The sequence below is a fragment of the Electrona antarctica genome, assembly GCF_951216825.1.
Source record: "Electrona antarctica genome assembly, chromosome: 7".
In the NCBI taxonomy this organism is placed as follows: Eukaryota; Metazoa; Chordata; class Actinopteri; order Myctophiformes; family Myctophidae; genus Electrona; species Electrona antarctica.
The window spans coordinates 57,712,799-57,725,622 of record NC_136812.1 but is presented as its reverse complement, the minus strand read 5'-3'; positions in this window follow the sequence as shown (position 1 = coordinate 57,725,622).

Here is a 12,824-nt window from a genome sequence, read left to right as displayed (position 1 = left end):
GTAATGTGTGACGAGTACCAGCCAAATGTGCAACATGAGCAGAGAAGAATAGGTCTTGTTTGTTTGGCTGAAAGTGAGAGGCCTTAACTCATAAACCGACTAAATGGAAAAGCGGCACTCCAAAATAAAAGATGCAAGACTGGCTCAGATGCAATTTCTCATGTTTATTTGAGAATGCTGACGCGTTTCGGTAGTAGCCTTCTTCAGAGCAGACTAAAAAGGTCCATAGAGGCCTACTAGAGATGCGATCAGTATTTTGATTAGCAAAAGCTTGTGGTTGAAGATAGTTCCTATTATTTATTAAAAACTTTTCAACGGTTTGTCGTGCAGACCTTTGAGGCATGTCACTTGATTCGATTGAAAGTCCTTGTCCATGATTGGGGTCAATTATTGCCGCCCCCTCTTCAGATTGGTCGATGTGTCATAGTTTCTCTCATTTGTCATAACTTTAACAGTTTGATGGAGAGTTAGGAGTCGCCTCACTGGACTCGGTTGGAAATCCTTGTCTTTCATTAGTTACTTAGCTCTGCTCCCAGTTCCGATTGGTCGATATTTGCCCCTAAAGTGCACAGGCGCACAAGGGCCCAGTCATTGCTGCTTGCAGCTTAAATTTGCTTTTGTACAGTAAGTGATATTGTACAGTGCAAATAAGACATTGTGGCAGCCCTACAGAACATAAAATATTAAAGAAAGGAAGAGCACATGAAACTTACTGAGGTATGGCTGGTCTTCATGTTCCTGTTTAATAGAAATGTCTTCAGGTTCTTGTTTAATAGAAATGTCTTCAGCTTCCTGTTTAATAGAAATGTCTTCAGCTTCCTGTTTAATTGAAACATCCCTGGCTGAGTCTGGATAGTTCATCTTCATCTGCAGTCTGGACTCCACACACTGGTCTGAAATCAAGTGAATAAGGAAGGACTTTAATAACTGGAGACCTAGTGGTGTTAGCCCAACTCTCCAACATGTGAATCTGGAGATTATGGGATTGATGTGATAGGTTAAAATGACTATTTTATAATAAAATGTGAATCAATCAATCAAACCTTGTGGCTTAAAATGGAAAGATTATCTTCTGTACTCGGCAATGCTACAAAACATTGATGTAACAAACTATAGGGTCAAATAGGCCTACTCAATGAGTCTAAAGGATGAAAAGGTAATTAATCAAAGTTGTATCTCAACTGCATAAACAGGATAATAGAGCTACAAGTCCAACATGGTTCACAATGCGTCACTTTGCGCCACGTTGTGAGCTTGCAGATTGGCTATTTTCACTACTGTTTTCTAATTTATGGAATTTCTTTAAAAAACTTTTTTTTTTGTCTTTCTTTTGGGGGATTTTTGAAACAATAATAATAAAGACAATGTAAGAAAAAATGAATAAAGGGACCCAAAATAATGTGTCCTCTCTCTCTCTCCCCCCCTCCTCCTGCATTAGTACAACCCACTGATGTAACGTCATGGTTACATTAATAATAGTGAATGATGCAACCAAACAATGTATTGTAACGTTTAGCACCCTGAGCTGGAATCGAACCCCGATCTCCAACTCAGCAGACAGGCAACAATTAAGCCACGTAGCCGAGAGAGCTATAACTCCCTTTGGAGGAGCGACACTTACAATATTATTACTGCTGCTAGTATGAACTACTGGTTGTTTATGATCACATTTATAACAAACAAGCAGATAGAGAAATACGACTCGTTGTCAGTTGTGTTCCATGTTAAAAGATGAGTAGGTAGTAGTGAATCACTTCATCTTACCTGCTGTGCTCAGGGGTTGAGCTGCTTAACGACGACACTGTTTTCAAAGGAAACCTTTTAGTTTTCTTTGTATATTAATTAAAGTGTCAACAGTCACACCAACAAGTACACATATTGGTTGTGCACATGCGCAGTCTAGCGCTGCTGCAAGAAGCGTGGACGGTGCACATACCATAAACGGTCACTAGGGGGAGCCATGGTAGAGTGTAATACAGTGGAACAGCTATAGTGTGATCTCATCAAAGTCTAACATCAAATCATTTTAAATATAAACTATAGAAACTATTTGATGAATCAAATCTAACAATTCAATGTCTTCCACTCCTACACCCACACACTATACACATGCACTTCATTCGGAGATCCGGTTTCAGTATGAACGGTCGCACTTTTTTTCGCTCGTCCTCTTCAGCGACCAAATCAAGGATTTTCACGCACTTTCTGTTTTTTCTCATGTGGATTATGGATCCCTATCTCAACTCACCCAGGAGTATACACCACCATGCGGATTTTGAGAGAAACGACTGTAACTAACCATTCAAGAGCTATCTTGAGTATGAAGTGTTGTTTTCCATAAGTGGCCCTACAGTTACTCATCCTGACCAGAGGAGGGCGCTGTTGCCTGTTGGGACAATCTAGCCCTTGGACCTTCAAAGTTACGCTGGACTACTTTTATTCTTTTCTCTTTCTTTGAGGTCTTGAAACTGTTTTCGTGCTTATGTGATGGTTTGTTGTCAGTGCCTCAACCTACTTCTGTATTGTGTTTTGCCTGACATGGTTGTGTTTGAGTGCGTTTTGTTACACTGTTGGGCAAGCTTTTGTTTTGAAACTGAGAAACTGAGAGACCGGAAGGAAGTGGTTCAGTAAGCGCGACAATGACATGGCACTAGTGCAGAGCAGAATAGAATAACGTAAACAACGCCAGCAAAGGAACTGTTTAGTGTTTACAACGCCACAAATGTTCGTTTTGTTTAAGCACCTGGCTTAGGCCACAAGGTACAGTACAGTTTGTTATTGCTGCATGATATTTTCTGCTATGTTTTGCGTTTTATCTTTGCTTTTGTGTTGCATCTTTGGTTGTTCCCTTTGAAGTGAATGTGTTTCTGACTATCTGTTTTGGGAAGCCTTGGGTAACAATTAATAAATAGATGGGTTTAGACAGTGATTCTATGGACTAAACTAAGGATACATTTCATGGTTTTTGGTTAAAAGGATAAAATTACACTTTAGTGTTTTATATTTCATGTTTTACACTCTAAAGGGAGATTGTCTTTGTTTTGAGCTATTCATGGTGTTATATGGTAACTGACAGGTTACAGTCATACATTTTGATTTATTCTGTATGGATTATTTTATTGAAATGTTTTTGCATAGAACATTTTCTTCAGAGAATTTATGTCTGTTGCCTTATATGTGACATTTTGTCTATTTTTCTGTTGTTTTCTCACCTAGCTCTTACGGTGTTACCAGAATTAAACATTCTACATCATCAGTTCGAGAGTCCATCCTTTAAAAAGCCAGGGTTGCTTACAGTAAGAGCTTAACCTGCCTGTCTGATGACAGCAAACTTCTGATGACCACCATTTCTGAAGACTCAAAATGCAAGCATCATCACCACCACCGAACCAGTCGATTGAGCCCCTTCACAACGACGGAAATGAAGAGGAGGAGCTTCAACTCACTGGTCACCAAGGGAAAACAGGATCATCAACAAACACAGACCAGCTGGTGGAGCCTTCTCACAAGGACTTAACAGAAGAGGAGGAACCACACAGCTCTGGTAGGCAACGACATCCTACAGAGAAGATGTCTGCATTTCTGAAAGAGGAAGCTCAGAAAAATGAGAAAATAATTACCCAGTTATATGAACAATGGAAGTTGCAAGTCTGCGAAATAAGAAAACAAATAAAGACAGACATGCCTAAGAATCAACTTTTAGCACTGGTGGACACACTTAGAAAGGCAAAGGAGGATGTTACAAGCCTATATCTAGAGATTCGAGATCACATAATTCCTTCTAATGAGACAAGATGCCAAGTTGATATCTGTGACGCAGCGACAAAGGACATCATAGAAATTATAGATGAAAGGATAGCACGCAGTGAGGAAGACTTTGACAGTCAACATGTAAAGAGTTGTCTTAAAAGGCTACTTGAGCCCGATTATGCTCACTCCATCTATGGATCCACAACCTCGTCTTCAACTCGGAAATCCAGCAGTAGAGCATCAAGCAAGCGATCGTCAAGATCCAGTTCAAAATCAGGCAAGTCAACTGCAAGCTCTATTGCGGCAAGGCGAGCAGACGCAGCAGCTGAATTGGCAGGTAAGGAAGCAGCGTATGAGATGGCAGAAAGCATAGCACTACAGAAGTTGGAGCTAGAAAGACTAAACCAACAAAAGGAAATAAGAGTAGCCAGAGCCAGACTACATGCCTACAGCCAAGAGATGGCACAAGAGGCCAGCACTCACCTCACCAACTCCAACGCCACGGAACAGCATCACACAAGTATTATTACACCTTCGCATGTGTCTCACTCTCCATCCCCCATCCAACCTGTCACTACAGCTTCACATGTGTCTACACCCCTCTTTCTACACGCTACCACAGCGTCACATGTGTCCACATTCCCCTTTCAACACATCATGACAGCGTCACAACATGCGTCTCCATTCCCTTCCATTCAACAGCCTGCTGACCTTATGGCAACATCACAGCAACCTGTGTACTCGTCCTCTCTCATTCGACAACCTACAAACCTCATGACAGCATCACAACAACCTGTGTACTCGTCCTCTCTCATTCAACAACCTACAAACCTCATGACAGCATCACAGCAACCTGTGTTCTCACTTCTCCCCGTTCAACAACCTGCACATTCATCCTCTCTTACTCAACAGCCCGCTAATGTCATGTCAGACTCTCCATCCTCATCCTCTGATGTATCCTTCCTTGCCCAGGCCTTTCAAGATAGCATGGCCCTGAACAGACTGCCAATACCTGAACCATCTGTGTTCAATGGTGACCCACTTAATTTCATTGAATGGAAGGCCTCCTTTGTATCTCTCATCGACAGAAGAACGATCTCGTCAGCTGACAAACTGCACTATTTGAAGAGGTATGTTAGTGGTCCAGCTCGCAAGACTCTAGATGGCATTTTCTTCAGAAGCGACGATGAAGCCTACAAGGATGCATGGAGCAAGCTTAATCAACGTTATGGTCAGCCATTTATTATACAGAGGGCATTCAGAGAAAGGCTTGCACAATGGCCGAAGATTCAACCAAAGGATGCTGAAAGTTTGAGATGCTTTGCCGATTTCTTGAATGCATGTCAGGAGGCTATACCTCATGTTGAAGGCCTTGACATACTGAATGACTGTGAGGAAAACCAGAAGCTTGTACAGAAGTTACCTGACTGGGCAGCAGCTCGGTGGAATCGTCAAGTGTCACGGGCCTTGAATGAAACCCAAAGATTCCCACGTTTTTCTCACTTTGCAGGTTTCATGTCAATGGAAGCAGAGATTGCCTGCAATCCTATCACCTCCTTCAGTGCTCTCCGTGCCTCGGAGTTTGCATCGGAGAAACTGAACTCTAAAGACAATAGAACAAACAAGGCCAATGTTCTTCACACCCAAGCAGCTGCAGAGAACCATGAACGAGAGCCCACTAAAGTAAGTGCTAAGCCATGTCTGTATTGTCAAAACAATAATCACATGATTCACGATTGCACTGAATTTGTCACAAGGCCTTTGGACGAGAGACGACAATACGTAAGAGACAATAGACTCTGTTATGGTTGCATGAAACCAGGACATTATTCAATAGACTGCCGTTACAGACACTTCTGTAACACCTGCAAGGGAAAGCATCCCACATCTCTGCATGACGACAACTATAAGAAAACCAATCTGGCACCTATTTCAAACCAAGGTAACTCCAACGAGAATACAGCTACTACTATGTCCCTCAATGTCGAGCATGAAAGGCCGTCAGCTAATACATCCATGATTGTGCCAGTGTGGGTATCATCACAGAGCAATCCAGACTCTGAAAGACTTGTTTACGCATTACTTGACACCCAGAGTGACACTGTCTTTATTGACCGAGAAGTGAGCAAGGACCTACAAGCTGACTCGCGTCCTGTCAACCTAAAGCTAACCACCCTGCTTGGCAAGGATGTCATCATGCAAACTGAAAAGGTTTCAGGTCTCAGAGTGAGAGGTTATAACTCCAGCGTTATCATTGATCTCCCTACTACTTACACTAAGGACCATATCCCAGTAAACCACACCCATATTCCTACCTGTGACACGGCCAGACACTGGAAGCATCTCTCTACTATTGTGGAGGAAATGCCACCTCTGCAGAATTGTGGGGTTGGCCTCCTGATAGGCTACAGCTGCTCGAGGGCACTAGCACCAAGACAAGTAATCCTTGGAGAAAAAGAGGAACCCTATGCCGTATGTACAGAACTGGGGTGGAGCATTGTAGGCCGCTCAATACCGTGCCATGACCTGGAGCTCCCTGCACTGTCTCCAGCAGAGAAGGTGACTTTGACCAACGACAAGAAAGATAAAGCTTACAGACCCCACAACCTTCCGCAGTGTCAGTCTACGGAAACATGCAGTGTCGCTCGCCGCTCTAAGCGGGTCAGATCAGAGATGGGCTCTGTCAAAACTGAGCCCAATGATGAAGACTGCAAGAACTGTCCCAAACTCAGGAGGAGGATGGGAAGGCCAGAACCTGTGAGAATGGACATTATGGAGGTGAAACAGGAACATATGAAGATTGAAGATGACACAGAAATGTTACAGCCCAAAAGGAATGACACTGGTGGTGTTCTCAAGGTGGGAGAGATGCGGCCCCCTCTTCCCAAAGGTCATTATAGAAGACGACATCAGGAAACAGTGGAAAAGAACGGGACGACTGATCCTCCCCTTAACGAGTTGAGACTGAGAAAGGTGTCAGAAGCTACTATGAACAAAGCTGGACTCATATGTAGTCTCTGTTTCGGAGAAAGAAACCTGGATGAGAGAGAGCAGCATCTCTACAAGATGCCGCTACCGGTTCAGAAACTGTCTTTGCGGCTAGGCACAGGTTAACTGCCCCTCCCTAAGGGCATCCTTTATTTTCTTGGTTGTTTCTTTGCATAAGTTTTGTGTAATTTGGATCTTTGCTTAAATGTTACTTCTGTGAGAAAGCTCTTGTGTTTTGCAATCCACTCTCGCTTTGGTGGGAGTGTAACTAACCATTCAAGAGCTATCTTGAGTATGAAGTGTTGTTTTCCATAAGTGGCCCTACAGTTACTCATCCTGACCAGAGGAGGGCGCTGTTGCCTGTTGGGACAATCTAGCCCTTGGACCTTCAAAGTTACGCTGGACTACTTTTATTCTTTTCTCTTTCTTTGAGGTCTTGAAACTGTTTTCGTGCTTATGTGATGGTTTGTTGTCAGTGCCTCAACCTACTTCTGTATTGTGTTTTGCCTGACATGGTTGTGTTTGAGTGCGTTTTGTTACACTGTTGGGCAAGCTTTTGTTTTGAAACTGAGAAACTGAGAGACCGGAAGGAAGTGGTTCAGTAAGCGCGACAATGACATGGCACTAGTGCAGAGCAGAATAGAATAACGTAAACAACGCCAGCAAAGGAACTGTTTAGTGTTTACAACGCCACAAATGTTCGTTTTGTTTAAGCACCTGGCTTAGGCCACAAGGTACAGTACAGTTTGTTATTGCTGCATGATATTTTCTGCTATGTTTTGCGTTTTATCTTTGCTTTTGTGTTGCATCTTTGGTTGTTCCCTTTGAAGTGAATGTGTTTCTGACTATCTGTTTTGGGAAGCCTTGGGTAACAATTAATAAATAGATGGGTTTAGACAGTGATTCTATGGACTAAACTAAGGATACATTTCATGGTTTTTGGTTAAAAGGATAAAATTACACTTTAGTGTTTTATATTTCATGTTTTACACTCTAAAGGGAGATTGTCTTTGTTTTGAGCTATTCATGGTGTTATATGGTAACTGACAGGTTACAGTCATACATTTTGATTTATTCTGTATGGATTATTTTATTGAAATGTTTTTGCATAGAACATTTTCTTCAGAGAATTTATGTCTGTTGCCTTATATGTGACATTTTGTCTATTTTTCTGTTGTTTTCTCACCTAGCTCTTACGGTGTTACCAGAATTAAACATTCTACATCATCAGTTCGAGAGTCCATCCTTTAAAAAGCCAGGGTTGCTTACAACGACCATGAAAAAGCGTAATTACACAATGATTCTTACCTTCTGGTTGTCAACGGAAAAAAACATCCCGGTTTTGGCGCGGGTGCAATTCGTTCCATGTTTACCTCGAACCCGGATATGAAAAACAAACCCCCGCTTGGTAAAGTAAATAGATCGTTTTGCTTTATACTTTTACTACTGTCGGGAGACATTGCACTGAATCCAGGACCGGTCACAACAAGGGCTCAACAGGCGAGACTGCTACTCATGTGGCCACAACAAAGGAACTGCAGGTCTCACCTTCTAGCCTCAGGTTGGACTTTGACACGTACATCCCTCCACTGAGCAGAAGGAGCGTTGCTATAAACTTTAGCCCTCCACCAAGCCAGTCAACCACGGATACCAGCGCCACCGAACACCTGAGACCACCAGAGGCCACCACAGTCCCAGTCAATGGGACAGTGGTGGCCCACCTGAACCACACAGCCAAACCGCACGACGGACCAAGCCTAGGCCTACCACCACCAGAGCCTCCTAAACCGACCGACAATGGACCCATCCCCCCACCTGCTCCCCCCCCCTCCCCCCAAGGCAGGATCCTCTCTGCCCTTTGTCTACCTCAGCCGCGGACCCAGGGATGCCTGCAGACAACACGGCCGCCATTGGGATGGGTCTGTCTGCAGGCATTACCAGGTTCAACGGTGCCACCGCCCTCATTCCACCACCCTCCCCCATTCACACATCAGCCTACTTCAACACAGACGATATCACCTCTATTATCGGCGCCAACGGCTTGCACATATTTAATTTGAACGTAAACAGCCTTGGACCTAAGCTTGCCGAAATCAAACAAATATTTCAAAACGGTACACATTCTGAGTTTCTCTGAAACTAAACTGGATGAATCTACCAAAGATCCTGAAGTTGAAATAGAGAACTATTCAATCATCAGAAATGACAGAAACAGACATGGTGGTGGTGTATGCATGTATATTCACAAAGACACTGAATACATTACTCGTACTGACTTACAGCATGATGGAATTGAAACTGTGTGGGTTGAATTAATTTTCAAAAATGCGAAATCAGTATTAGTGGGCGTATATAGACCGCCTGACCAACATGGGTTCTATGATATACTTGAGGGGTGCATAGCTGGGGAGGGTTCTGTGATATACTTGAGGGGTGTTTAGCTGGGGAGGAATGTGTCGAGAAAATCCTGATTGGCGACTACAATACAGACATGCAACGAAAGGAAGCACCTGTGTTTAAGTCATTCAGTAGGTTCTTTGATCTGCATAGTGTCAGTCAGCTAATTACCCAACCCACAAGAGTGTGTGATTCTACTCAAACTGTCATTGATCTCATTCTGACCTCGGACAAATCCAGAATCTCCAATAAAGGTGTTATTGTATGCAGGCTTAGGCTTCGTACACACCTTTCGGACACATTGATCTGTCCGACCGACCACTGATTACATTTTTATGATTTGATGCCTCCATGTCCCACAATGCTTTGCGGGATTTGGGCGGTGCGACATACGCGGAAATAGATGCACATATGTTCAGTGTAGTTTTCTTGACTGCAGCAGCAGCTAGCGGTAGTTTGTCGAGGCCGTTTTTCACACTCAAAGTTCACTTTAGAAGGTCCGGATCAAGGACCAAGGACCAAATATTTGCATTTTGATTTTGGTCCGTTTGGTGTTCACACTGGACTTTGTAAAGCGTACCAAATATGTAAACAAATGACACGGACATGTTAAGCGAACCAAATAGTGAAAAAAAGAAAAGAGTCATTTTACGACGGAGGGAAAAATAACATGAGGGGGTGCGGGAAATCACTGTCTACAATTTTTGGGCGCAACCTTCAGTCACACAGAGAGAAGAGAAAAGCAACATGAATCATGATTGCAGCAACAACTTGAAATTGCATTTATTCTTAATAATTATTTTATTAGCCAAATAAGACAACAGATGAACAGAGGAGCAGGTGTTTGAACAATAATGTGCTTGCTGCTGGTGCATACAATTCACCGGAGACGTATAGCCTACAACAAAGTATCCCCGAATCCCGATAAAAAGGACTTTTCTTCCATGTGTGAACCTTAACCTGATTCGATATAGGCCTATGTTATTTCTGCGCATCAAATCGACGGGCATTTCCATGTCATCTTATGGTTTAAACTTGAAGCCGTGCTGGTCAGTTAAGCTTCAAGTCAGAACAGCTCCGCTGCAGTTGACCTATATCACGTCTTTTGCTATAGTGATGTAATCAATTAATCATTTAGGACCACCTGTGTAGCTTATTTAACATTTGCTCCATTGGCTCTTTATGCGTGCGGCCGTGCGATAGAGCGAGACAGGATGATTTTAAATATTTCTCTGTCTGCGTCTCTCCCATAGAGCTATAAAATATATCGGGTCTCTCCCCCCACATGTGCGCGCGTCATAACTTTGCGTGGTGGCGGTGGCGCATGCTTAAAATAAACAGATCTACAAGCTTACATCGTGTACCATACCGTAAGTACCATTCGTGTCGATAACTTGTACATCTGTTATATTTGCGCATGTGAACCTCGTACGCTGCCATTACATTTCTACTCTAGGCTACTCATAGACACATATGCGTCTACTATTAAAATCAATAGTGATCCCCGTAAAAAATACATGCTTTTAGAACTAATAAAATAAGACATACAAACAAGCGATATAATAGTCTGTGTCACATAACTCAGAAGACTACAGCCTAAACCCCACCCAGTGCTGTCAAGAACGGAAGTTCTCTCCTATTAGTTGGCGGTTAAAAACCACCCTTCTGTCCGATCTGAAGTCCCACCCTGTTCGTTGGCTGTTTTGACTACAAGGTGTCCGATGTGTTTGTTGTGCCCTCCGCCCCCATTGAAAATGAATTGGAGCAGCAATCAAATAGCAATCAGGCATCGCACACGGACCGAACATTTGTTCTTTAGGTGTGTACGCAGCCTTAGCGATCATTTTAATGATTTTCTGCACCCGCAAAAAACAAAAACTAATGTCCGGTTGTCACAAAACAGTCATATCTAGGGACCTCAAAACCTACTCTAGCGAGGCCTTTAACATTGAACTGGAGAGTCTGGATTGGTCCGATGATCTTAGGAGCTCACTAGTCGAAGAAGCATGGCTTGGCTTCAAAACTAAATTTACAACAGTACTAAACACCATGGCTCCTTTGCGAAAAATCTGGGTCAAAACCCGCTCGGAGCCATGGATGAATTCGGACATACTGACTGGAGACAAAAAATGCTCTGAACTTCTAAAATGCAAGTCCAAGCTAGCCAAACGCTTCGACAGTGATCTCCAACCCAACTGGGCATCATAAAACCCCAACGAAACAAGCTAAGAAATGTTGTAACTGCCATGACCAAATCCGCAAAAAAACCTTTATCAGTGATAAAGCTGAGGAAAACAAAAACAATCCTCGGGAGCTCTGGAAACTACTAAACAACCAGCTAGGCTGCGGTCAGAAACTAAAAACCAGGTTTACAAACATAAACATCAAATCGAACGAAACCCTCATCACTGACAAACTTGATGTGGCTAACTAGTTAAACATCTTCTTTACAAACATAGCAACAACTCTGGTTAACAAACTGCCCTCCCACTCTGGGCGCTTTAGTGTAGAGCACATCCAAGCCTTCTACAAAAACCTAGGTGTTTGTAAAGATGATTTTAAGCTGACAATGGTAACAACTGAGGAGGTACTTCAAAAACTGAGTGCCCTTCAACCCCACAAGGCCACTGGCCATGACAATATTCCCTCCAAATTTCTCAGAGACTCGGCCAGCTCCAATCATCACCCACATAATAAACCTCTCCAAAAAACAGGGACCGGTCCCCCAAGATTTTAAACTGGCCAAAGTAACCCCCTTGCACAAGAAAGGGAGCAAATTAGACCCTGGCAACTACCGCCCTATTTCTATTCTTAGCTCCATCTCGAAAGTGCTGGAAAAAATAGTCTATGAACAGGTTGAAAAGTATCTTGCCACGAAAAAAATAATATATGAATTCCAATCTGGATTCAGAACATCCCACTCCACTGACACATGCCTCCTCTATTTGAGCGACCACATCAAACACGAGGTGGATGCTGGCAAATACTGCGGCATGGTCATGCTGGACCTCCAAAAGGCTTTGACACCGTGAACCACTCCATACTGGTTAACAAGCTAAAAGCAATTGGTTTTGATAGCACATCAGTGAGCTGGATGCAATCCTACCTGGAGGGGAGAGAACATATGGTGGATGTGAATGGAACACTAACGCCCCACCCCCCTGCCAGTGAGCTGTGGCGTTCCACAAGGAAGCATACTAGGACCTTTACATGTGACAAGCATGCTGGTCTCGGACAGGAACAAACTGCAGGTTGAAAAGGCCCTCAGCTCTGAACTTGCTCACTGATAACAAACTATCTTTACACCTGGGAAAAACTGAATCCATTCTATTTGGATCAAATAGTAATCTCAGCAAGGCAGATGGCTTTTTGGTTAGAGTAAACCCAAAAAGGAATGCTGCCCAGGCTAACAGACAAGTAGTCACTGATTTTACGAGGCTACGAGCGCTGACTGTGAAGAGTGGAATTCTCAATCAGGGCCGGATTAACACCTCTGAGGGCCCCTGGGCACTGAAGCTCGAAGGGCCCCCGTTCACACGTACGCGTATATATTTGTGCGTGCGTGCAGAATTTTGGCTGTTTTGGGCCGTTTTGGGGCAGTTTTATACCGTTATATTGGGCTAGACTCCCAGTAGCCTACCCCACCCCAGAGTGACAGCCAGGCAGTAACAAACACATTATTTTGATTT